The sequence below is a fragment of the Pinus tabuliformis genome, chromosome 2_1 (genome assembly GCF_031772625.1).
Source record: "Pinus tabuliformis cultivar Carrire ecotype Pingquan chromosome 2_1, CPIR1, whole genome shotgun sequence".
NCBI classification, from domain to species: Eukaryota; Viridiplantae; Streptophyta; class Pinopsida; order Pinales; family Pinaceae; genus Pinus; species Pinus tabuliformis.
In genome coordinates, this window is record NC_142299.1 from 609,696,318 (window position 1) to 609,723,052 (window position 26,735).

Sequence of the window (26,735 nt, forward strand, 5' to 3'; positions counted from 1 at the left end):
TTAGGTATTTCTACTCTTCAATCAATTTGTTCAATCCATTACTAGGAAAGTTAACTGATAAACAAGTAAAGACATAAGTTACTATGTAATGGACTTAACTCTAGAGTCCATGGCATTAGATATAAATAAAAACATTAAAAAAATGCACTAAAAAACTTAAATTTAATATATGAAATGTTTCATGATTTAAGTAAAACTCTTCTCAATAAATCACAACAATAATATAGGGTTGACACATTTCGAACCCAGGTTCATCATCAAGACAAAGATGGATAGTGAGATCAACATATCATGTAATTATAGTAGAGATGCAATGGGAAAGTCTTAGCAGTCACTAAGATAAATAATATAATAATAAAATGGTACATTATAGTAAACTTAGAAACATTATTAAAATAAACAATTTTTTAAAATTAATTAATTATTTATTTAAATTATTTTTTAAAGAAGCGTCTAGAAACTTATTATCATTATCATCTTAATAAAATAATAAATTAACTAGTTAATTTAAAGGGCTGGTCCCCCCGCGTAGCATTTTTTAGGATTCCTAGTCAAAAGTAGTTAGTCTTTTTAACCGCTGGGGGCTTTGCTCTGCCTATTTAAACTGCTAGGCTGAATATGGTTCTTCAACTTGTCCTGACGATGAACCACACTGGTTGGTTCGAAACGCGTCGACAAATGATGTCTCATGTGACCTTCGCCAAAAAATATTTTTTTGTAAAATTAACTAGTTAATTAAAAATAAAAAACAATAAAATAAATAAAATAAAATAAACCAAAATTCAGTTTAAAAATACCACCTCCTTGGGGAGTGGTGGCTAATAATAATAATTTAATTAGGCCGATAGGCCTTCCTTTGAAAGGGACTTTCGTCGTCCCTTTGTTCCTCATGCTGACACGTGGCATCGGATTCCGAATGGCACAACCAGGAGTTTTTCAGTCTCGTGCTGACAGGTGGAGCGGGACAGTTCTGCGAGGGAGTGGCGTCAAAATAGAGCGGGACAGTTCTGCGAGGGAGTGGTCGTGTATTCATGGATATTTATGTTCTGCGAGGGAATGGCGGCGTCGTCTCTGTTTTTATCATAATCTGACCCTTTCGCTTGGGAGGAGGTTTTACTATTCAGGTCACTTTGCCAGTATTTTCATTGTCCCAGAGTTTACTTCCTGTCTGAGTTGCGCGTGCTGTTACAGAGTGTCCAGTTATCAACCAGTTTTACTGTCGGGGGTTTTTCCAGGTTCGAGCGGATGACGCTCTGCCCCTTTCCAGGTAATTCATCATCTCGACACCTCTTCTATTAATTCGCTCCATGACCGGGTTTCCTGGTATCTTATTAGGTTTAATTCATGAATTGAAATTCTTCTCGCAGGTTGCGCTCTCCAGATAGAAGAAGGCGTACTCTTCAATACCCAGTTCCAGATAATCAGAACCCTTGCCGTAGGTAAGATTAATGCACCCATTTTTTGCTTTACGGTTCATTATCGTTGATACACATGATTATTTTAGGGTTTTCACCTCACGCCGTGCACTTCTTAGGTATGCTTCCACTGGGGTTCGGGAGTCTGGCAGCTTCTCAACACTGATATCCTTGGCTTCACAGGTGCTCTTTACTGACTTACTTGCAGCCTTACGGCGGGTTAAAGAATTATAGGAAGAGGGTTTACATTCTTATGTTATACCGAACTGAATAGTTTGCTTATCGAGAGGTCTCCTGGCCAGTATTAACCCTGTGGGGTTCATAATTTATAACTGTGCATTTTGCAACTTTGAGTTTTGGACAGCTCGTGTAAAAATTTGGGGTTTCCATTTAAAGAAAATGTTTTGACTTCTTCTGTGTATAGTGTATAACTGTAATTGCTAGACAGAACTCTTCTGCGGGGTGATATAATTTTTTTAAAGGAGCATGGATGCAGATTGATATTTAATGTTTGTTTTCCGATTGTGGCTGTCGTGTTTAGTTAAATGGTTTGGTAATTTTATAAAATTGGGAATAAGCAAATGCTACAGGTTCTTTATCGGTTTCCTGTTGACTTCAAATAATTTCTCCTTTCCTTTGAAAAGGTTTCTCTGTCGCACTGGTTATAACATACCAGAGCCAAATATTACGATTTCTCTCTCTCTCTCTACAGAGATATAAATTAGAGTTGTGTTTATTTTTCAGTTTATTGTTCCCTGTTCTTTAAATGTGAACAGAAGAATAAATTCATGCACCCCTAACTTCAATTGGTTTATTCACCATGAGAATCTTTTGTGGGGTTCTGGACGGGGTCGGTATCAGATTGGCAGCCTAGTCCTAACCCCCTCGACTGTTGAATAATTAGTTTAACCCATATTAATCAGAACGATTCCATCACTCTCTTTGTTCTACCGCTTAATTTACTTTTCTTTATAAAAGCAGGCAACGGTTATATACTCTTTTCTTAATTTTCCGGGTCTTTCCTTTCGGTTTTAGTATATAGGTTGATTCACAACCCAAAATCCTCTTTCTCTTCCAGAGTTCGATACTCTGCCTTCTAAGGGAAATAATAGTTTTATCTGTAACACACCTAAAAGTCATCAAATTCATTCAGAGTTCTTCCCTTTTAAAATAAAATGCTGGGTCTACTGTTCCCACTACATGTTTATTTATATATCTACTGCACATCATTAATAGGACTTATACAGTTTCGATTACAACAGAATGTATATATTGGAACCATATTTCAATACTGTTAACAGTAAATTGTAAATGATTTCAATCATGCATTTAACTACAGATTTGAAGTCATTTTTGTGTACTTATCTGCCTTATGTTAAATCGTTTTACCTGTGCGTTTATATTGCAGGAATGATTTCATAGTTTAGATCCTTTTAACAGTTAAAAACTAATAAGGACTTCTTCAACAACGCATGACCAAGTCTGGAGGGTCCACTGTGCAAGGTAAAGCATTGCTATTCTTTTGTTAATTATTTTTTATAATTGAATGAGTGTAGTTTCAATTCTTTTCATTATTTGAGTGGGTTTAATTTCAATACTTTTTAATTACGGTTTGTGTGCAGTGTGCTAGCACAACGAAGACTTCATATGAACTGTCCAATTGAATAAAGGATGGTCTACTTCAAATGTAGAATTTTATATAGAACCATTATTAAATGAATGAACAAGAGATTTTGTGAATTTTCATAACAAAATTTTACATGGTGATGGTTTAAAAGTGTTTAGAACTAATGTTATTGATTTTTATTAATTGCAATTACTTTCCATGGTTAAATCTTTGCTTTCAAAATTTAACAGTAGGTATCATGCAAGTAATTTTCAACAGAGAAATTAGAAACCAATTCTTGCATATATAGTTCAGTTGTCTTTGAATAAACCAATTCTTGCATATATAGCTCAGTTGTCTTTGAATAGCTCCCACCATGGTGATGTAGACAGAGGTCTGAAAAGGTTTGTGCGGCAAGCAGTGCAGCATTCGCAGATTGGAACAAATATTTCACAGCTTTTATCTGGGGTTGTTGCAGGTGCTGTCAGCAAGACCTGCACTGCCCCATTGGCTCGGCTTACAATTCTCTTTCAGGTCCATTGCATGCACTCTGATGGTGCGAGTGCGAGTTTGCAAAAAGCAAGCATTTTCCGTGATGCGAGTGCGAGTTTGCAAAAAGCAAGCATTTTCCGTGAAGCATCCCGGATTGTTTCTGAAGAAGGGTTCATAGCTTTTTGGAGGGAAAATTTGGTCACAATTGCTCATCGACATCCTTATTCTTCCATTAGTTTTTACACATAAGAAATACAAATCGATTATGCAGTTATTGCCTGGCATGTGAAAAAACATAGAAAGAATGTGAGCACAGACCTGTGTAATTGTCTATTAGGTGGTGGTGCAGAGGAGTAACAGCTGCATCAATCACATATCCATTGGATGTTGTGAGGACTAGATTAGCAGCACAGACAAATGTGATGTACTGTAGAGGTATTACACATGCCCTCTGTACCATTTGCAGAGATGAAGGCCTCGTGGGGTTGTACAAAGGCCTTTCGCCAACTGTTTTGGGAGCTGGACCTAATATAGATATTAGCTTCTGTGCTTATGAGAGTCACAAATCTGCTTGTGAGTCTGAGAGACCTCAGGATTCACCTGTTGGGATTAGCTTGGCCTGTGGAAGCCTCTCAGGTGTTGCATCCTCAACAGCAACGTTTCCTCTTGATTTGGTGAGTAGAAGAATGCAACTGGAAGGTGCAGGTGGGCGAGCTCATGTTTACAACAACAGGGGACTTGTTGGCATATTCGGACAGATAATTGGAACAGAATGATGGGCTGGTTTATACAGGGGCATTCTTGCAGAGTACCTCAAAGTTGTTCCAAGTCTTGGTATTGTGTTTATGACTTACGAAATCATGAAAGGGCTTCTCTCTGAAAGGCATTCCAGGGATTATATGTTATTTTCAGGCTGGCCTCCTACACCATCTTTGCCACAGAGGATGATCACTTGTATGTTAAGGATAGCCCACAAATGGATACGCGGTGAAATTTGTGTGATGCATTAATATTTTGGATATATCAATCCTGCGGAGATGTTTATTTGTTATAAAACAATTATTTGTGATAAAACAATCAGATAGTTTGTATAAAATTGAATGATTTGATTTGAATTTTTTATGTTTTGTTTTCGGCCATTTTATTTAAAATTTGTTATATATTTCTTAGAATTGTTAGTCTGTTGTATAATTTATAGAGTCTGAGCGTCTGAAGGTTAGTGTTGAATCTATGTATTTAAAAATTCATTTTAAATAATCATCATCTTGCTCAAAAGTGTATTATCATACTCTAATGGAAAGAGTCAAAATGTTTATTAATTTGATTGTGCCATTCCGGTTAATTTCCTAAAATTTGACAAATATTTCTTAAAAGTATAAGTTTGGATTGTGTAATTTATAGAATCCTAGGGTAACTTTCTCCACCCAACCTTGAGAAGGGCAATGTCGTCCTCTTCTCCCCCCAAATGAGGTTATCCACTGGCTCAAGTCCAGCTCAAGTTATCCCTCTTTTGACAGCGTCCTGTCAATTTCACAGACCCCCAAATGAGGTTATCCACTGAGGTTATCCACTGGCTCAAGTCCAGCTCAAGTTATCCCTCTTTTGACAGTGTCCTGTCAATTTCACAGACCTTTAGGTTATCCACTGGCTCAAGTCCAGCTCAAGTTATCCCTCTTTTGACAGCGTCCTGTCAATTTCACAGACCTTTCTCATCCTTTTTCCATAACAAAGACTGAACCCCTTTCTTTCCACTCAATTTCACATACCTTTGTTATCCTTTTTCCATAACAAAGACTGAACCCCTTTCTTTCCACCGAGACTTCCTTTTATCTCCGAGAAAGAAAGGTACAACTGTCTCTAACTGTTTCTAACTGCGTGGAGGTTTCCCTCTTGAATTATGGAACTCCGTAATCATAAAATAATATTATTCGCTATTTAATTATTATAAAAAAATATCATTAGGCTTATTTACCAGTCTCAAGTAGGTAAAGTAATTCAAATGTATGTTATTCAATATTTAATTATTATAAAAAATATCATTAGGCTCCCAGGAGCCTTATTTATCAGTCTCAAGTAGGTAAAGTAATTCAAATGTCATCCTCGAGTGTTACTCCCGATCCCCATTTACCTAATATCATAGGAAAGTTTGAGAGAATGGGGAGATTGGACTTTGGTAATAGCATCTGGCTTTGTTTGCTTGCTTGCTAGGACATTATGTGCCAACAGGTCTTATAGTTTTCAAATGTTAATTTTTTGGACATTGAAAATGTACCATATTTTTCTTATAAATCTAAAACAGAAGGTATGTAGTTTTACCTCAGTACAAGGAACGTCTATATCTTATTTCAAGTTAAACAGCAGAAAACAGGACGAAACAGAAAGAAACGAAATTTCATTCATAACTAATACATATAAAATATATCGACTAATTGCAGATTACCTGTTTAACAACTGCAACTGTAGTGCTTCCACTGCAAAAGCAGTCTATAGTCGGACGAGACCTCAATTCTTTGTCCATTACTTTGTACGCTTTCAGGTAGGTATCTTTCCAGGCAGAAAAAAGACTGGACTCCTTTCTTGAACTGACTTGGCCATCACCACCCAAGTCATTTTGGCCATTTTTTCCTTCTTTTTGTTATTGTATGTATCGGTAGCATTGATGTTGTTTGCTTTATCCTTGAAGGATTGCCAAAAAGAATGCAGTTTCACTGGTAATGAATCCCTGACCCTACGGGCAACAAGATGACCATAAGGACCATGGCCATAAAAAACCCCACAGAAGATTGAATCATCTGAAACAAAATCCTATGAATGATAACAAAAGAATAATGAAAATATGAAATTTTTATTTCCAATTAGGACACAGCAAAATTTTGCTAAAAAATTGAATATCATTTGAACTGAAAAAGAACTCTGACCCATGAAAATTTCATTTGTGAACTCATGAGAAAAGAAGATTCACAGCATAAATGGCAATGTCCAAGAGTCACATAGTAGCCCTTGTTCCATTCATTACTAAGGGCTAGGATCCTTCTCGCACTGAATAGTGCATGCACATTGTTGCTACAGCATACATGTAGATTGCATATGTTACATTCTACATTCTAAAAAAATACCCTCTTGCATGAGGCACAGAGTGCTGTTTATTTTCTGCTGCTCTTTAGGAAGAGATTAGTGGAGAACAGTAAGAGATCAAAAGATACAAACAATTCTCAGTAAAACCAAAGACACACATATGAAAATTTAGAAAACTGAAGTTCTTATTCTTTGAAGAGCAGCATTGTTGGCTTTTTGTGAAGTGCATGGTGAAATTTTTCTGTCTTCCTTGGAAATCCTTGAATGGTTTCGCTTGCCTTAGCTGATAGTTATTGGTAGGTACTTCAAAGAATTCAACACTACAGGAGTTCCCTATTGTTCTCCGTCATCTTCTAACCAGATATTGCCAAAGTTGCAGTTTGCTGTGTAAATTGAGCATTTACATCTCAAACTACCATGGGGATTAATCTCCTGACTCTCTCTTGATGATTAGAATTATAACATGTGGGCATTCATGCCTTCAACGACACTGGTTGAGACTGATCTATATCGTCCATATGCAGCATGCCCCCATGGAGATCGATGTAACAACCATCAACCTCAACCTACATAGTGTATGCACATTATTTTTTCATGGCGATTGATCCTATGATTAACTCAAATGCCTCTGTCATTGTCTGCAGAAGCTAGCTCTTATGGGGGTTACCTTCTGAACTGTTTAGATTCCACACATCATATCCACAGAGGATTGGATCTCTCACAATGGCGAGGTCTTCAGTATTTACATATAAACGTCTTCACTTCATTAACGCCATGACCAAATCAATAAAAACGACTCCCCCAAGTTGTCGGCAATTTATGTCGTATGACAGGACAGAGTGACAAACCTCGCAGCCCACTGGATATATGGACTCTCAGTTCGAAGCAAACCTCAAGAGGACAACAAGTAAAAGGAAAAGGTCATAAAGGTTGTAGGGAAAACGCTAAATATGTAAGCAATTGTGAATCAGGATAGCATAAGTTTATTAATCTTTTATTAAAGGAAGCCTCTCTTTGCACTGCAGCCCCTTCAGGTATGTTTCTGTCAAGCATTCCAATATATATCTATATATATCAACTGCAGATACTAAATTATCTAGAAGTATGTTTCATCTAACGTCTTCCCTTTTTTGAGGTTAGAGACATGAATTAAATGCCCCACACACATATATCTTAGTCGAAGAGGTTAGTTCAGTTGGCTATGGCCAATGTTTTTAGGCATTTAGCTAATTTTGTGATAGCAGGTGCCGGATTAAAGCCTTTTTGATCAGGTGTACTAGTCTATGTTCATGGGTTTATCAAGAATGCCATCCAAAATGTGACAAACTATTCCTCAGGTTCTCATTAAGTTTTGCTTGGAAAAATATATAGATAAATACCTCAGGCTACCAAAACAGTGCCAGAACAAGAAAAATATAACTAATCACATAGTCTAGAAATCATTATGTTATTAGACAATAACAGTTAGAATTTATATTCTAAAAAACTGTGGCTAAACCATATAGCGTAGGTTTACAAGAAATATATAGTTTTACGCAGACATACCCTAGAGTGCACAGATAAGTATAAATTATCCAAAAAATATTGTGGAGGCCTATCCATTTCATTCTACTCTGAATTCTGCATGTCTGCTGCTTAACATTTCATTGAGTATATATCTACAAATCAGTGATTTTGGGATCAAATCCCACAAAGCAATTCTAGCAATTCTATACCTGCTCTTCAAATTCCTTCAAGCTTTTGAAAGAAAAACCAATGAATTATCAATATAATTTTACCATAATAAAAAAACAATTAGAAGGCGTTTAGCTAGCTCAAATTGCTCATCCGTTAGGCTTGAACCAACATCTCTTCTAGAGAAATTCAACAATTCTAATCTAATAATCCTATCGGCCTCTCTTTGTACCTTTTGGGACAATTGCTAGTTTATATATATCTATTTATATATATGAATTTTACTAAATTCAATACCAAAGATTTCAAGATTACGAAAGATTACTTTGGAAATAGTGCTATATACTTGAAAAGAAAGCTATTCGATGTAAATGTAATTACACACAACAATCACAATTTTTTTTTGAAGCAAAAGGAGATGAACCCATCTCTCTGGAAGGTGAAGATCGACCACGATGAACAGAACATTACATTGGAAAAACAGAAGCTGAGAAAGGGTTGAAACTTGAGAGACACTTGCAAGAATTGCGGTGAGCGATCACGGACGGACTTCAAATCCGAACTTGGCGGCTGACGGTAGCATAATCATTCTGCACAGTAAAAGTCAGCAACATAATAGAATAGGCACCGACTTCGGAGGTGACCCGGAAGATTTGAAGGAAAAAAAATTACCTTGACATGTTCATGGCTGGATATAACCTTAAGAAGCCAATATGATACACCAAGTTCTGTAAAATTAAAGTTCTTCAACACAAATGTTGTGTGCAGCCCTACGATTTACGTCTTAAGGATGTTAGGAGGAGTCCAGCGTCCTCTTTGGTACAATGCCTTATCATATCCTTCCATAAGTCAAGAGTTGGATTGGGATTGTCTTCCCCCGGATGATAAGCACTGGGATTGTCTTCCCCCGGATGATAAGCACTGGGCCAATTTACTAGCAAATGTTGGTTATCTTCCTTGAAATGTCTTTCCATATCCTTGTATGCATCCAAGATGGTTAACAGACCTTTATTTTCAGCTTGGTCCCTTAACGAGGGTTCATTTTTTCCCGGTTTATGGTCAATTTTTCCCCAAAAGTGACCATAATATTCCTTTCCCCATGACACACATTCTGGCCAGCCTTTACTTATCGCTTCCCAGATCTTATCTGAAGAGTCTGAGGAACTTGCACGTCTCATCAGTGACCATAGGTGCATGCAAAGAATTACTTTTTTTTCTCCAGTAAGCTCATAAGTTTCTCCTCCGTCAACCAATTCTTCGATCCAGATCCTTTCCCCTCGAAGAAATTGTAATTCGTCATTAGTAAAAACTTCTTTTTTATTTGCTTTGTTACTAGTAAAAGTTTCATTTTTATATGCTTTCAATATTGCATTTTTTCGTCTAGGGTCTGGTGCTTGAACCAGAGCGACAAGGCTGTCTTTGTCTTCCATCTCTTGTTGTTCTTGGGGAAGTAAATCTAACTTCGTCGTCTCCTGTAAAGAGTATTGTTTCCAAATGTTAGCGGAACATTACTAAGACATGATGAGCGTATTGATAAAGAAAAGAAGAGAGAAGTGATCGAGCCCTTACTCCAAATTAGACCACGGATCCCACGAAATGACCACGGATCCCACGAAATGTTCTTTGAGAAAGAATATAACTTGTCCAGTTAAACGACTGTGTCATGGGAATCTTATTGCCGATGTAGCTTTACCGCCTTGGACCTTTCCGAAGAAGGTTCTGTTACTAAAATCTGTTAGAAACCCATCCAAGACTTTTAGATATCATACTGCCTTTTGGATCTAAAGCATTTAACGGAATATATGCTCAAATATAAGTACTTTCTTAACCTCGTAATTACCTGTTACATCACCCAAGAGAGTGCAGCAAGATCCACTCTTCGGAAAGCGAAGATGATGATCAACACAGTATCACACTTCGCAGACACTTGGACATACTCCCATCTCAGTATCCCTCGCCATTATAAAGGTCTCGGACGGATTTCAAATCTTGATTAACATTGTCATATCCTGCCAGTACCCCACGTGGCATTAGATTATGCTTCCACGTCGTTGACATCTTTGTGGCGTATGACCATATATATATATATATTTTTTGTTTTCTTCCATTTCAATATTCCCACTGGGATATCATGTTTTTTTTTTCCAATTAAAGTTTTTGGACAGTTTTTAGGTGTATTGTTTGGGATCGGACCATAAGACTTGTGGGGACCAAACTTCTTTGTTTTTTAGACACATGTGAAAGAGTGTATTAGCATTTTTACAATAAATTATATTTTATGCTTGCAAAGACTATTGCTGCAAATATCTAGTAGACTTGGAAATTTAATGTTATTGATAAAATGAAAAATAATGTTGATTGAAGTATTCAACCAATTTATTAATGTGGTTATCTTACTTGATAGTAAACATGCGTAGGGAGGATTAGTGGTTGAAAAATGTTGATAGGTGTTATTTTCTACTTTTTAATAAATTGGTTGAAATATGTTGATAGGTGTTATTTTCTATTTTTAATAAATTGGTTGAAATATGTTGATAGGTGTTATTTTCTACATTTTAATAAAGTGGTTGAAATATGTTGATAAGGGTTATTTACTACATTTTAATGTTATTGATAAGTGTATCCAGGATGAAATATAATGCTCATTGAAGTATTCAACTTTATCAATGTGGTTATGCTACTTGAGAGTAAACATGTATGGGGAGGATTAGTAGGCAATGGTTCACTACGGTTGAATATATTCAAGTTATGGCTGGAGAGGGTTTTTTATGGTCAACATATAGTTGAGTATGGATCATCATTGTTTGCCACCTCTATGGAAGAGATGTTATGATGCCTTTCCTATGTTATTTGAATATTTGGCTCGATCAAATTACATAAAAATTAAAATTATACTTAGAATAAAATAATTATTAACTATAATTATTAATTGTGGCATTTTGACTCCATCGAATTACATAAAAATAAAAGTAAAATTAAATTAAAAAAAAAATGTCATGTCATGTAAACATGAGTAGCTTTGGTACTCACAACACATGGTTATTTCCCGTGCTATTTTTAACTAATGGTTTTTCCCATGGTATTCTTCTCTAATGTAACCTATTTAAAGACCTAAAATTACAATGAATTATCTGTTATTCCAAAGAGAAGGATTTGGTCGGGGCTGTAAATGATATTTATCTCCACTCTATCCACACCCAAAATGAGTTCTATAAACTTTATACCGTATTTGTTTGTTACTGGGATCAAATTTGATTCATAGTTTTGAACTACTTATAAGCATTTTAAGCTTCAAGAATAGAATTATTTCTATTAAACTCTATGCTTTGTCTTTTTATTGTTATTTATTACTAGGATAGGTATATATAAAACTAACTTAATCTAATATAAAATAAACAATCTCTCTATTAATGTGATGGTAATTGTTGACACCTAATATTTGGGATTAGGTAAATCCATGTAAAATTGTGTAAATAAAAAATAAGGAGAATTGCAATATGAAGAGACGCTGGGAGATGAAGCCCATGAGTCTCTTTCTCCATGTATATATCTATGATCAGTCTTAATGCAAAATCACAATTTTATTTGAGGAGTTACCTCCTGGCCTGACATGGTATCAGAGCACAGGTCCCAACCACTATTTTTGGCTTCTTTCCAACCCTTGTAACACCTTCCTACCTCTGTTCTGCATTTCTATACACTAACATATCCCTGCAAAATTATGTGCATTACACTGGTCGAGACTGCATTATGTTCTAACTGTTGAAGAATCAAATTGCTGCATTGAGGCATTTCTTTGCCTCCTGTGAAGATTGGAGTGAGTTGTTGCATTGCCTAGAGGTGTTATGTGATTCTTGTTCAAGATTCAATGGTGTTTGTGTGCAGTAAGCCTGTTTAGAACACTGTCTGTTCGATGGTTAATAAATGGTTGAATGTCGGTGTTATATGTAAAAAAATAAAATTGAGAAGTGCTTGAATGGCGGAATGAGTACTGTATTAATAAAACTGTGTCTCTGTCATCACTTTTTTCCCCACCGAACATAGTTAAACATAGGGTTGTATATGATGGAAATTGTTTGAAACTATGGCGCAACTATGACTGTGACTGTGTATGGCATTTTTACTATGCAACTGTGTTAAATCTTCGGGCATGACAAAGGGGTCCCATTGTTCCGATAGTTAATGTGTGAGGGGTCCCATTGTTCCTCCTCTCCTCCTTCTTGCAGCATCACACCGCCTCCTCCCCATACCACCCATCAAATCCTCTCCATCATTAACCACCGCAAACCACCATACATATATCTAGTTACCTCGTCGACCCATCAGTGTTCCCCTCTCTCCTTTGAATGTTCACTCTAATATATATAACACTCACAATTATGTTGTGGTGGCTGAAAGTTGAAGGTATTACGTTTAATGGTTAAGTTGAATCCCCATACGTTGAATCTCGTAGTTGGTGCCTGGTCATATCTCTTCTATATATCCATATCTCTCCCCCCATATGTTGAATCTCGTAGTTGGTACCTGGTCATATCTCTTCTATATATCCATATCTCTCCCCCCATGTGTTGAATGGTATCATAATTATCATGTTGCATCGATGTTAATGCCACAAACCACCTCCCAGTTATATAAAATATAACCCCCACAGTCATAACTCTAGTCTATAATATAACTCCACCATATACTCTGCCATATAACACCTCTGGATTTTAAAATGAATTCACTCATATCAATTGTTGGAGTAATTCTCTCTAGAAAATAAAAGTATCTCGAATGGTCAAGGAAGATAAAACAAACTCTCATTTTCAATGAGTTTTCGAGAGGTGTTTGTCAAGGAGAAGGAGATAATGCACTTGCAAAGCCCACTTCAGATAAGGAGATTGCCATTTGGAAAAATAAGAATAGCAAGGCCTATTTCTTGATTGCAACGTTAGTAAATGAAGAGGTGAGGCGCCATATTTCTCCATTTTCAAATTCCTTTGAAGCTTTAACAAAATTAAAAAAATTGTATGACTCACACTTTGAACTTGAAGTTGTTCAATTTATGATTAAGTTGTTTAGTCTTGAATTAAACAATGATGACCCTCTTGCTTTAACATCAGAAGTAAGATCCATTATGCATGATATAAAAACCATTGGTGTTGAAATAGACATTCCTCTCATATCTTATGTCAAGGAACTATATCCCACTTAGTCACATTATCTTGAGTCATTGCAGGTAAGTGGAAACCTTAAGGATATTACCTTTCAATCCCTTGAGAAGAATTTTGCTGAAAGAGAGAAGGCCTTTAGCAAGAAGAAATCTCCTCAGTCTTTTGAAGAAGTTGTGTGTCTTCCACATAGAGAGGATAATCATGCACAATATTTTTCTAGAGGAAGCGGTGGCCGAAAAGGAAGAGAAAAGAAGAATTTTAGAGGCAGGGAGGCAGACAGATCCAAGGAGAAAAGTTTGATATTCAATGCATACGATGCAATAGAGATGGACATGATGCATCCACACATAAGTTTCCTTGGGACTAAATTGAGTAGGAAATAAATGAAGGTAAAGGTAAAACCAATGACAAAGGAAAAGGTAAAGTACTTGAATCCACTCATTATGTTGTGAAACATTGCAACATCGGAGTAATTGAAGACTTATTCAATGCTTCACTTGCTTCATGGAAAAAAGATTGGTTGCTTGATTCAAGGGCAACTTGCAACATGAATTTTAGAAGAATTTTTTTTGAAGTATTTACTGATAATGTTGATGGGCAGTATACTTTGTAGACAATATGTTTCTTATGATTGTGAACTGAATTTATCTATAGCTTTTGAGCCAACTTCCTTCAAAGAAGTCGCTTCTCATTATGAATGGAAAGAAGCGATGAAGAAATAATATGATATTGCACCTGGAAGTTGGCTGATTGTTCATTGGGAACCAAACCAATAGGCTGTAAGTGGGTTTACAAGAACAAGTATAAAGCCGATGGCTCACTTGACAAGCACAAAGCTAGTCTTCTGGAAAAAGGTTTTGTACAAAAGGAAGGGGTTAATTATAAGGAGACTTTTTCCCCCACAACAAAATGGGCTACCATCTAGACACTCTTTGCCTTGGTAACACAAAATGGTTGGAAAGTCTATCAAATGAATGTAAAAATTGATTTCTTAAATGGAGATCTAAAAGTGAATTTTTTTATGTCCCAACTAGAAGGATTTGTTGTGAAGGGCCAAGAACATAAAGTATGCAATCTTATAAAATCCTTGTATGGCCTCAAGCAAGCTTTGCAATTCTGGTACGAGAAGTTAACTGAGCATCTTCTAAAACTCAACTTCAAACATTATGATCTTTATGATGCAACTTTTTTCTTTAAGAAATTTGGCAGAATACTTGTATATCTTGTGGTGTATGTGGATGATCTTTTGATGGCAGGGAAAAATGAGAGATACATTGCATCCATAAAGAAGGAATTGAGGAAAGGTTTTGAAATGAAATACTTGGGCTATGTTCACTACCATATTGGTATTGAATTAACTCAGCATCCAAATTTTATATTCCGCTCTTAGAAGAAGTACATCGGAGATTTGCTGAACAAGTTTGGTATGGCTAAGTGCAATCTTTTGACTACTCCAATGTAACATAACTTAAATCTCACATTCACTTAAGGAAAATAATTTGAGGATGTAACAAAGTATAGACAACTTGTAGGAAGTCTTAACTACCTAATTACTACAAAAATAGACATTTCATTCTTTGTTGGAATCCTCTCCAGGTTTATGAAAAATCCTTGTGTGGGACATTGGTCTGCTGTGAAAAGAGTTCTAAAGTACTTGAAGGGAACTGAATACTTTGGACTTAAGTATACATAGGTAGGCGACTTCAGCTTGATTGGATACTCTGATTTTGACTTTGATGGAGATAAAGAAACTAGGGTACCTACTTCAGGTTATGCTATGAGTCTTGGATCAGGAGTTGTCTCTTGGAGGTCATGCAAACAATCAGTCCCAGCAGATGCCACAACTGAGGCAAAATATGTGGCAGCAACTGAAGCAACAAAGGAAATTGTGTATCTGAGGAAAATTTTGGATGATTTGTAGGAGAAACAAGTGAATTCAACTCCTCTCATGATTGACAACACTTCTGCAATAAAGTTGGACAAGAACCTAAAGTTCCATGATCAACCAAAGCATATTAATACAAAATACCATCTGATTCAACATCATGTTGAGGCCAAGACAATTCACCTACACCATTGTTTTACAAATGAGAAGATTACAGACATCTTCACCAAAGTGCTTGGAAGAGAAAAGTTTGAAAGATTCAGAACAATGCTTGGACTCACAAACGTCCCTTTAGATTAAGGGGGGGAATGTTGACACCTAATCTTTGGGATTAGGTAAATCCATGTAAAATAGTGTAAATAGAAAATAAGGAGAATTGGAATATGAAGAGACACTAGGAGATGAAGCCCATGAGTCTCTCCCTCCATGTATATATCTATGATCAGTCTTGATTCAAAATCACAATTCGCTTTCAGGAGTTACCTCCGAGCCTGACAGAAACAATACAAGTATTTATCTTAAATCTTATGCTTTTCCTTTTTATCATTAATATTGGTATTTAAAATTGTTAATATATATATAAGTTACCATAATTTGGCTATTAGTTGTACTAGAAATGATATATGGTTTGGAAAATCACAAAATGATAGAGCATCATTGGCATAGTGTTTGTGTGGAAACAAACCTCTATGACTCCATAACTTTCTTACCTTATCTCTTCCCATACATTATCAATAACTACTTCCATGAATGGTTTTTGGCTAGTTGTAACTAATTTAAAGTCTAATAACAAAATTATTTCTACCAAACTCTTTGCTTGGCCTTTTTAATTGTTATTTATTACTCGCTAATATAGCTCGATTTAATATCAACTAAATAATATCTTACATTGTTTGGCATTTTTTTATTGTTATTTATTGCTGGGTAATATAACTTGATTTAATATAAACTAAACCGTCTCTTTATTACTATGATGGGAAGGAATAAGTTAAGGGAGGTACAAATTCAAATTCCATTATTCTCAAATTTTAATTTTGGAGTTATAAATAAAGTTTGGCGTTTTAAATTTTATTTTATTTTGTTTAGTATTTTATAATTTATGTTTTTAGAATTCAATTTATGTTATTTTCATGATAAGTTGGCTTTCTATAATTTATGTGGTATGTGAAGCTTAGTATTTTATAATTATGTCGATAGGTGTTCCTATGTGGGGTTGGGGTGGACATGGTCTGCTCACCCCAACCAATTGCAGTCCTTAATTTTCATCTACCTAGCTACAATCAAAATCTAACACGCGAAGGTTTTGAGGAAAACAATTTCAACAGTGAGGTTAGGCCCAAATCCAAATAGTACTCCAATATCTAAGCCCTCTCTGATTGTTGAACACCCATTATTATGAGATTTCTTCCACTTCTCATCCAAGATGAAGTGCACGCACACACTCGACATGTTCCCATACTCACTCAACACTTTCCTTATCACCCTCAAATTCCTAGGATTCAAATTCAGTTTGGATTCCACCTAATCTAGAATGGAAGGCCTTCCTAGATGGGAGATCCAAAATAATTGGTTCAAGTCTGAGATTTTGAACTACCAGAAGTCATCCACCAAAATCTTTTCTATGTTCTTGGAGATGAGCCCTAGTATGTCCTTAAGAAGGTGAAAGGTTAGGCTGACCTCTCTACCAGGTCTTTACCCATGCAAACAATAGTGCCTTCGGTGAAGCGACCCTATTGGTACATCATCACTCTCTTCATGATAGGGTGAAGGAATGCAATCTTTATTAGCTAATATTATGCTCCTCGCATGTTTCCGCCACTAGTACTACAAAAAATGACATTAGTAATCTTCAACTTGGGCTGCACCCACTCCTTGATGGCCTTGACAGCTATTTTTTTCCAAGCTTGAGCACCTCTTCCACAACCATGTCTTGTTGTGCATACAATGACAACACCATGTAATCACACACATTAGGATTCTTCTTGAATGTATCCTTTGTAAAGTACATATATCTCTTGTTTATGATAAGTATAGAGAAGTGTTATTTTCTAATTTTTAATGTTATTAATAAATGTATCCAGGAAGAAATATAATGTTGATTGAAGTATTCAACTTTATCAATGTGGTTAGGCTACTTGATCGTAAACATGCATGGGGAGGATTATTAGGCAATGGTTAACTATGGTTGAATATAATCAAGTTATGGTTGGAGAGGGTTTTTATGGTCAACATATAGTTGACTCTGGATCATCATTGTTTTCCACCTCTATGGAGGAGATGTTGTAATGCCTTTCCATGCTATGTTATTTTATCTAAACATTTAGGCTCGATCAATTACATAAAAATTAAAATTAAATAATTATTAACTATAATTATTAATTGTAGCATTTTGGCTCCATCAAATTACATAAAGATAAAAGTAAAATAAAATTAAAAAAAAATAATGTCATGGCATGTCAACATGAGTCGGTTTGGTACTCACAACCCATGATTATTTCCCGTGCTATTCTTAACTAATGGTTTTTCCCATGGTATTCTTCTCTAATGTTGCCTATTTAAAAGCCTAAAATTACAATGAATTATTTGTTATTCCAAAGAGAAGTATTTGTTTGCGTCTTTGAATGATATTTATCTCCACTCTATCCACACCCAAAATGAGTTCTATAAAATTTATACAGTGTTTATTTGTTACTGGGATCAAATTCGATTCATAGTTTTGAACAACTTGTAAGCATTTTAAGCTTCGACAATAGAATTATTTATGTTAAACTCTATGCTTTGTCTTTTTATTGTTATTTATTACTAGGATAGACATATATAAAACTAACTTAACCTAATATAAAATAAACAATATCTCTATTAATGTGATGGGAACTGTTGACACCTAATATTTAGGATTAGCTAAATCCATGTAAAATAGTGTAAATAGAAAATAAGGAGAATTGCAATTTTAAGGGATACTGGGAGCCGAAGCCCATGAATCTCTCTCTCCATGTATATATCTATGATTAGTCTTAATCCAAAATAACAATTCTCTTTGAGGAGTTACCTCCTAGCTTCACATGGTATCAAAGCAGAGGTCCCAACCACTATTTTTGGCTTCCTTAATGCCCTTGTAACACCTTCTTGCCTATGTTCTGTATTTCTACAGACTAACATATCCCTTATGTGCATTACATTGGTCAAGACTGCATTATGTTCTAATTGTTGAAGAACCAAATTGCTGCATTGAGGCATTGCTTTGCATCTTATGAAGATTGGAGCGAGTTGTTGCGCTACCTGGAGGTGTTGTGTGATTCATGTTAAAGATTCAATGGTGTTTGTGTGCAGTAAGCCTCTTTAGTATCCTGTATGTTCGATGGTTGATGAATGGTTGAATGGTGGTGTTATTGTAAAAAAAATTGAGAAGTGCTCGAATGGTGGAAGAGGTATTGTGTTAATAAAACATTGTATTTGTCATCATTTTTTCCCCACCGAACAAAGTTAAACATCAGGTTGTATATGTTAGAAATTGTTTGAAACTATGGCGCAACCGTGATTGTGACTGTGTATGTTGTTTTTACCATGCAACTGTGTTAAATCTTCTGGCACCATAAAGGGGTCTAATTGTTCCGACAGTTAACACGTGAGGGGTCCTATTGTTCCTCCTCTCCCTTGTCTTGCTGATGAGCACTAGTATTGCAGCAAGAATGCTGCAACTCCTGGGGCTACCATCTTTACTTTATCAACCCGGGGTTCATACAAACTTGGAGGTGACAGTGCTATATACACAAGCAAAAGTGATGGTTCTGCCTTTTGTCACTATTCAGCTGGCGAGAGACCACTAGAGTTTTCAATGAAGACTTCTATGGGTTCAGAAGAAGCTTGATTACCGATGTGAGAAAGAGAAATCTACTCTAGGAGAAAGCTTGTCTACTGCAATAAGGAAAAAGGCTGAAATCCAATGCTAAAAACACACCATTTCCTAAATAACTATTGAGAAACTATGCTTTACAAGAGTTCCAAGCTGACATGGATGAAATTCTACTGTCCTAAGTATGTAAGTTCAAAACATCAAACAATACTAGTGTGCATGTAAATGACTGCAATAAATCTGTTTTTTCCTTTTTGTTATTTTTATGGAGAAACAAGTGTGAAAGATAATCTCTTTTGGTGATGTGGTAGGTGGTTAGGCATGCTGGTGGATGGTTGGAAGCTTTGGGAGACCCTTAGGTGACCTTTTGTGACTTCCTAGAGGATTTCTCTCAATTCGGCCTCAAAACAGGCCACTATAGGAAAACCTACAGGATGTCCTAAAAACCTACAGGATACCCTGTATTTCTATAGGATAGAGTAGAGAGAAAAATGATGGGTGTTGAAGGTGATGGAAGGCTTAGGGAAGGTGGTTGGTTGGTGGAATGGAGTGAGAAAATGCCTAGGATCACTTAGAACTGAAAACCAAGGTTGGGAGATGGTTGGATTTTTTTTTTTTGATCAAGTAACAGTCGTACCTTATATTCATCTATAAAAATACATAATGTACATAATACAAAGGAGCAGCACCAACTCTGTGAAAAATCCACAGGTAGCCGGACTAGCCAAAAATTGAACCTATCTCCAAAAACTGTGAAAAGCCCACATAACACATCCAATAAACAATTTGCCCTCAAGGCATCAATTTGGACAACCGAATAACTGGATACCTGTTGTCCAAATTGTCACGGATTTAAAGACCTACCATGCACCACAACCACTAAGCCCACAAAACTGCACCATGTGACCATCCGAAGGCCCAAAAAATTGCCAATGATGATAAGGCCCACCACATCGATGGCCCACAAAACTGCACCATGTGACCATTTGAAGGCCCACAAAACTGCTAATGATGATGGGGCCCACCACATTGATGGCCCACAAAACTGCACCATGTGACCATCCGAAGGCCCACATAACTGCACCAAAGACCAACCTAAACCTTCGATTATCTGAATAACCCGAAGACTAAGTGAAACAACTATCAAAGATCCAACGGTTAGAAATTGTTTTTAGGCTTACATCTAGCCTGTACTTTAACTCGATAAATAGACCTGAAAGGAAGTATAGGCCACCTTTCTACCCTATTTCGGGTCTGAAAGCAGAAATAACTATCGTGCATCTATTCTGCCCGAAATCCATGGGATGACGGGGATCAAAAGCGGTCTTGTCAACTAGCCCGCTTAATAACATCCCTGGCGGATCCGAAGAATAAACAATCCTCCACCCTAAAGTTTTTCGGGTCTAGATTGAGAAATAAAGAAATATGCAACTAATCGCCTGAAATCCATAAGATAAAGGTGATCTCGACAACTACCACACTTTTTACCTAATCATGTGGACCCAAAAGGAAACCTATGCCACCTCTCTAAACGATTTTGGGTCCGAATGAAGGAATAACAGTCGTGCAACTAAACTGCTCGAAATCTCCAGGAAGAAGGAAATCCAAAGAGGATTTGTCAACTAGCCCAATATTTACCCTCCCTGATGGACCCGAAGATTGAATAATCTACCACACTTCAATTTTTTGAGTCTGAATGGAGAAATATCAAATGTGTAGATTACCGCTTGAAATCCATAGGATGAAGGCGATCTCGATTACTTGCCCACTATTTACCATTACATACGGACCTGAAGAATTGACCTACGAGCCATTTCCCACCAAAAATCCATAGGAAGATGGATTTCAGGGCAAACTTTAGTCAGGTATCTGCATCCTTCCTTCCTTCCTGCCCACTATTAGCACATGCTACTAACCTGTGATTGTTCCATTTTCTTCAATTTCCACTAGAAGTACTCCATGTCTTTGGTATCCTAGCTATGACAGTCTTCGCGCAATTGCCCTTGGGGAGTAAGCATCCAATCATATCTTCTATTACTTTTTGAATAGAGTACTCCTTCATTCGCCAACCTATCCACTAAACTGTTGGTTGTTCTGCACACATGAACAAAATTGAGGGTTCTCAGGGCTCTCAGGTGGGATTGTATGCGATGATAGACCTGCAATAACCGCTAGTGTTTCGACACTCTTTCTGGTGTTGTGCCATTGCATATTTTCTTGACCGAATTAATTATCAATTGAGAGTCAGCTTCAATGATGGTGTTCTGCAAATTTGATTCCATCAAGATTTCTAGGCATTGCTCTAGGGCCATGAGTTCTGCCATATTGTTAGTGGCCTTCCCCAAATGACTATGAAAGATGACTTTTATGTAACCCTACTCATCTCTTAGGACTCCGCCATAACCAGCCACCCCAGGGTTTCCTTTAGACGCACCATCTATATTGAATTTCAAAAAGCCATAAGGGGGAGGTTTCCATAAATCCTTACCTGCTGTTATATGACTTACCATCTTGCTTATGCCCTATGGGAAAGGTACCTGTAGACCCAAATGCAATAATTTTTTAGCATCTTGGTTTTGAGGTGGGTTCTTGGGGGTTTTCTTTAGCAGGGTGTCTATAGTCTCTTGGAGTTGTCTAATGATTTGAGCTATGATGCTTTGGGATGAGCCAATGCTGTTCTTGAAAATCCTATTATTGCGTTCTTTCCAAACATCCCAGATTAGAAATCTTGGAACTAGAGCCTAAGCTTTATTGACTATTTCATTTTCAGAGAAGTTTCATCTCCAATTCTTCAAAGTACCAGTGATGCTGAAGTTGTCCCTCTCCATTTTTTTGAAGATTGAAGCCACCCAATTCCACAAGGTAGAGGTGAAAGGGCATAGGTTGAGTAGGTGTTCCATGGTCTCTTCTTGTAATTCACATAACTGGAATCTAGATGGACCTACTACACCTCTTTTTTGAAGGTTTTCCCACGTTAGAATTTTATTATGTTGCACCAACCACATGAACAGTTTGATTTTTATCTAGTGTGGGCTCTGCCATAGATCCCTCCATACCTTAAAGTCAAGCCCTAGGGCCATTCTCTTGGCTTATTTGAGGTTGTAGTTACCTTCATTGTTTCTTCCCCATCTCAGTTGGTCTGATGATGTTGATGTCAAAATATTTCTCTGTTCCAAGATCACTACAAGAGCTTCTACCTCGGCCTTCAAAGGGGTTCCTTCACTATATACAAGGTGCTTCCATATTCTCCATTTTCCATTGTTCCTAGACTGATCCCATAAGTCACTTACCCTAAGTAAACCTTTATTGTCAGTGTCATTCTTGAGATTGGCAAGTTCCTCTCTTACCGGGTTAGGTTCCTGTTGCCAGTTGTCCTTCCAGAACCAAGCTAGGTTTCCATCGTTGATCTCCCAGAAACTGTGTTTCTGAACAATAGCTCTATTCTCCCATTCTTTGTTCCAAATGTGGGAGCCTTTGATGAGCCTAGACATTCGAATGTGGTCCCTTTCTTGCTAATTATTTGCATACTTCTGTTTCCAAATCTTTGCCCAAGGGGTTACCGATTCCTTTAGAAATCTCCATCATAGTTTAGCCCCCAAAACTTTACTTAGGGTTTTAGGGTCATGAAGCCCCAAACCTCCATGTGTCTTGGGTTTACAGATCTTATCCCATGCTACTAAAGCCCATTTCTTTTTCTCTTCCTCTTTGCCCCATATAAAGTCCCTTTGTATATTTATGATGTGTTGCACAACTCCTTTAGAAGCAGGAATCACTGAGAGCATGAAGATGGGAACAGTTTGTAGGACAACTTTTGTTAGCACTAACCGTCCTGCTAAATTCAAAGACCTACTTTTCCAATTCTGGACATTGACCTGGAGTTTATTAGTGATTAGCTCCTAAACTGCCTTGCTAAGGGGTTTGTCTGTTAGAGGTATTCCCAGATATTTGGAGGGTAGTTGTTCTCTTTGAAAGCTGAGAATTCTGGTGAGGTTCCTCTGAATAGCAATGTCAGTATTAAAAAAGAAAATCTTAGATTTGGTAAGGCTTACCTTTGTACCAGCAGCCATAGAAAATTTGTTTAGGATTTTCTTGAAAGCTTTAGCTTCCTTGACCATGGGTGTACCCTACAGCATAGTGTCATCCACAAATTGTTGATGAGTCAAGGCATCTCCATTCCAGGTGAGTTTGAGACCCTAGATTTTTCCTTCTTCTTTGTTTGATTTGATCATATTTCCTAAACCTTCTATCATGAGGATAAAGAGGAAGGGGGAGAGCAGATCTCCTTGTCTTAGGCCTCTCAAAGGCCTAAAGGTTCTGGAAGGTGAGCCATTAAGTAGGATTGAAAAACTAGTTGTGGTGACAAGGGCCATTAACCATCTTATCCAGTTATGGTCAAAGCCATAGGCTTTTAGTACTTCCTTGATGTATGCCTAGCTTAGCTTATCATAAGCTTTTGCTAGGTCAAGTTGCATGATCATACCTGTTTTCTTATTGCTCGTGAGAGAATGTACCACCTCATGAGCTTGAATGATATTATTTAGAATCTGTCTTCCTTCCACATATCCAGTTTTCTCCTCAGACACAAGAGTTGGAAGAAGGGGCTTAAGCCTGTTTGCAATTACTTTGGATATAATTTTGTACACCACATTGCATAAAGCTATGGGTCTGAATCTATCTGGTGTCATGGCTCTTTCTTGCTTTGGAATCAAAGTAATGAAAGAGGCATTAAGTGCCCTTAAAACGGTTTAGTTTTTCCTCGAGTCCTCCACCACATCAAGGATATCTTGTTTGACTATTCCCCAACATGATTTGAAGAAGTCTACATTGAACCCATCCGGGCCTGGAGCTTTCCCATTTTGCATCTCTTTGATAACTTCGCTGACCTCCTCTTCAGTCACTGGCCTATTAAGATTGTGATTGTCTTCTCTAGTTACAAGCTTGGGAATGTGCTTTGTGAAGTTCTTGATAAATTGTGATCTGTCTATGGGAGGTTCCTCAGCTATGCTTTGGAAATGTTGTACTAGAGCAGATTCTATTTCTTTGTGGGAGCTGAGCTATTTTCCATGAGTATCTCTAAGTATTGAAATCCTATTATGAGACCTATGATCCATGGTTGACTTGTGAAAAAACTTTGTATTTCTTTCTCCTTCTTTTATCCATTGCACTCTCGATTTCTGTCTCTAGAAGATCTCCTCTTGCTTGCATTTTTCTTCCCATTCCTGTTGCAAAGAGTCAGCTTGTACTTTCCTTTCCTTGGTAAAGCCATTTGAGATGAGGACCTGGTTAATTCCTTGAAGTTTCTTTTCAACTTCTTTTTTGGCTTTGAAGATATTGCCAAACTCATTTCTGTTCCAATCTTTGAGCCTGAGTTTGATGTGTTTTAGTCTCTGATGCAGAAGGAACATGTTAGTTCCCTAAACGGGCATATCTTCTACCCACCATTTACTTATATTGCTGATGAAGTCAAGCTGGGTGAGCCAAATGTTTTCAAACCTGAATGGTTTGTTTCTCAGAGTGCCTATAACAGAAGCTTCAAGTTGGATAGGCCAGTGATTTGAGCCTCCAAAAGGGAGGATTAATGCAGATAAGTCGAGGCCTGTGAGAATGAGGTCCTCATAGATTATGAATCTGTCTAGTTTAGAGGCAACTTGAGAAGTCCCTCCCTGCTTATTATTCCAGGTGAAGGTACCATTTATGGTCTCCATATCTACTAGCCTTATATCGTTTAGAAAATTCTGAAAGGCTATGGAGTCTCTGCCTAGTATTCTGGTCCCACATTTTTTTCTGTAAGAGATCTAATCATATTAAAATCTCCTCCCAGAATCCCGGGCATAACAGGGTATCTTTCTCTTAGCTCCTCTAGTGAGATAAGAAGCCTGAGTTTGTCTTCAAGTTTTTGAGGACCATAGACATTTGTGATCAAATAGACTTCCTTATCACCTAAAGGTTGGATCACCATTGATAGATAATTCCTAGATGCTTCAACATCTGGGATTCCAAGTTTCTGGGGGTTCCAAAGTGTGAGAATCCCTCCTGCTGTGTTGTCTACTTTAACTTCTAGATATTCATACTTGATGAGTGATTTGCTATGTATCTCTCTTATTTTATCTATTGAACATTTTGTTTCCTGGATAAACACCATATCTAGTTTTTCTTCTTTTATTTTGTTGCTAAGATTTCTCTATTTCCTTTTACTTCCTAGACCCCTAATATTCCAGGTTATAAGATTCATTGAGAAAGATTTGTAAATGAGTAACTAGTGGGATCTTTCATCTTACCTGAGTTGATCATGAGTTTCCCACACTCTATCAGTAGCTCATTATGTCTTTTTCTTCCTCTTTTCCTTCCTGGGTTCTTGGGAGCGTGTCCTGATGTAGCCTCCAACGTTTTTACTCCTCTGTTTTCCTGGCTATCATGGTTTCTTTTGATTCCAGAACCCTTTGCTTGAGATCTCCAAAGGAAGAGCTGTTGTACTCTATCGAACTCCTGGTGGTTCCATGCTCCAGGAACTTTTCTAGATCAAGATTCTCCCTTTCAAGAATTTCCCGCAAGTTGTGGTCCTCCATTCCAACCTCGCTTGGGGTCATATCATGGTCCCTGTTGAGTTCCATAGTGCTTGGCTAATCCTCCTTTAGTTTGTTGTTTACAGGAACATCCTCCATTCCATCATATTTTTCCTTCTCTACTAGACTATCCTCCAATATCTGGTTCATCCCATCGTTCCCATCTTCTTCTTCTAATATCTTGAATCTATTATGACCTGGTTGCTTCTCCTTGTAGATTTTCTTCTGGTTCTTTTTCCCTCCTTTCCCTTTTCCTCTCACCTTGGTAAAGCCTTCGATATCTTTGCCTGTGTTGGTTTTGATATTACTTTCCATTTTGTTTAATGGGCAGTCTTTGAAGAGGTGCTCGTGTTCATGACATTTGCGACATCTGAATGGGACATGTTCATAGTCCATCGCTTGCATCGATTCTTCATCATATAATTCTAGAATGATTTCATCTGGAAGTGCTCTAGATAGGTCCATTTCCACACATATTCAGGAAAAGGAGGTATATTTTCCTCGTAGAGTCGCTTCTAATATTTAAAAAAAATGACCTAGTTTATTGCCTATGGCCTTTAAGGATTCTAGCAGCCAATAATATAAAGGTAGGGAGTAAAGTCTTATCCATACTGGTACTGATGTGAATGTCTCACACTCCAGGACAAAATTCATCACCCATGGTCACATGTATAGGCCTGCCATAGCATAAAAATATGGTCCTCCTTCGAACACTCTGTCTTTGTCTTCTAGGTTTGTGAACACTATTTGGAAGAAACCCTTGGACCTAAGGTGAAGATTTATTTCCCCCTTAGGTTTCTATTTGTTCTTTATCCAAGCATGCAAAGCCTTCTCCATTGGCCAAATCCCCATAAATTTTCATATTACGGCATAAGTCGTCATGTGATCCCTGTGCACTTGCAACGTTGGGTCACTTAAAACAACCTGGGGTGTGATGGTAGACTTAGGTTTATAGAGGCCTGCCATATTCTTGTGCTTAGTTCTCTGCCTACCTCCTCCTGTACTTTTCTCTCCTT

The 26,735-nt window shown here is 37.1% G+C and overlaps 2 long non-coding RNA genes and 1 pseudogene across 2 annotated transcripts; 2 read left to right on the forward strand and 1 right to left on the reverse strand.

Moving 5' to 3' along the window:
• The first annotated feature begins 839 nt into the window (after window positions 1–839).
• On the forward strand, window positions 840–1,826 carry LOC149201980 (uncharacterized). The gene is made up of 3 exons (XR_016253885.1): window positions 840–1,267; window positions 1,368–1,439; window positions 1,535–1,826. It is a non-coding gene; the product is annotated as an uncharacterized LOC149201980 (long non-coding RNA).
• Window positions 1,827–3,175: 1,349 nt separating this feature from the next.
• On the forward strand, window positions 3,176–4,628 carry LOC149201981 (uncharacterized; annotated as a pseudogene).
• A 3,977-nt stretch (window positions 4,629–8,605) lies between these two features.
• Window positions 8,606–10,185, reverse strand: LOC149201982 (uncharacterized). Its single transcript, XR_016253486.1, has 3 exons — window positions 10,103–10,185; window positions 9,832–9,994; window positions 8,606–9,734 (listed from the first exon to the last, which is right to left on the reverse strand). It is a non-coding gene; the product is annotated as an uncharacterized LOC149201982 (long non-coding RNA).
• Window positions 10,186–26,735: the final 16,550 nt, after the last annotated feature.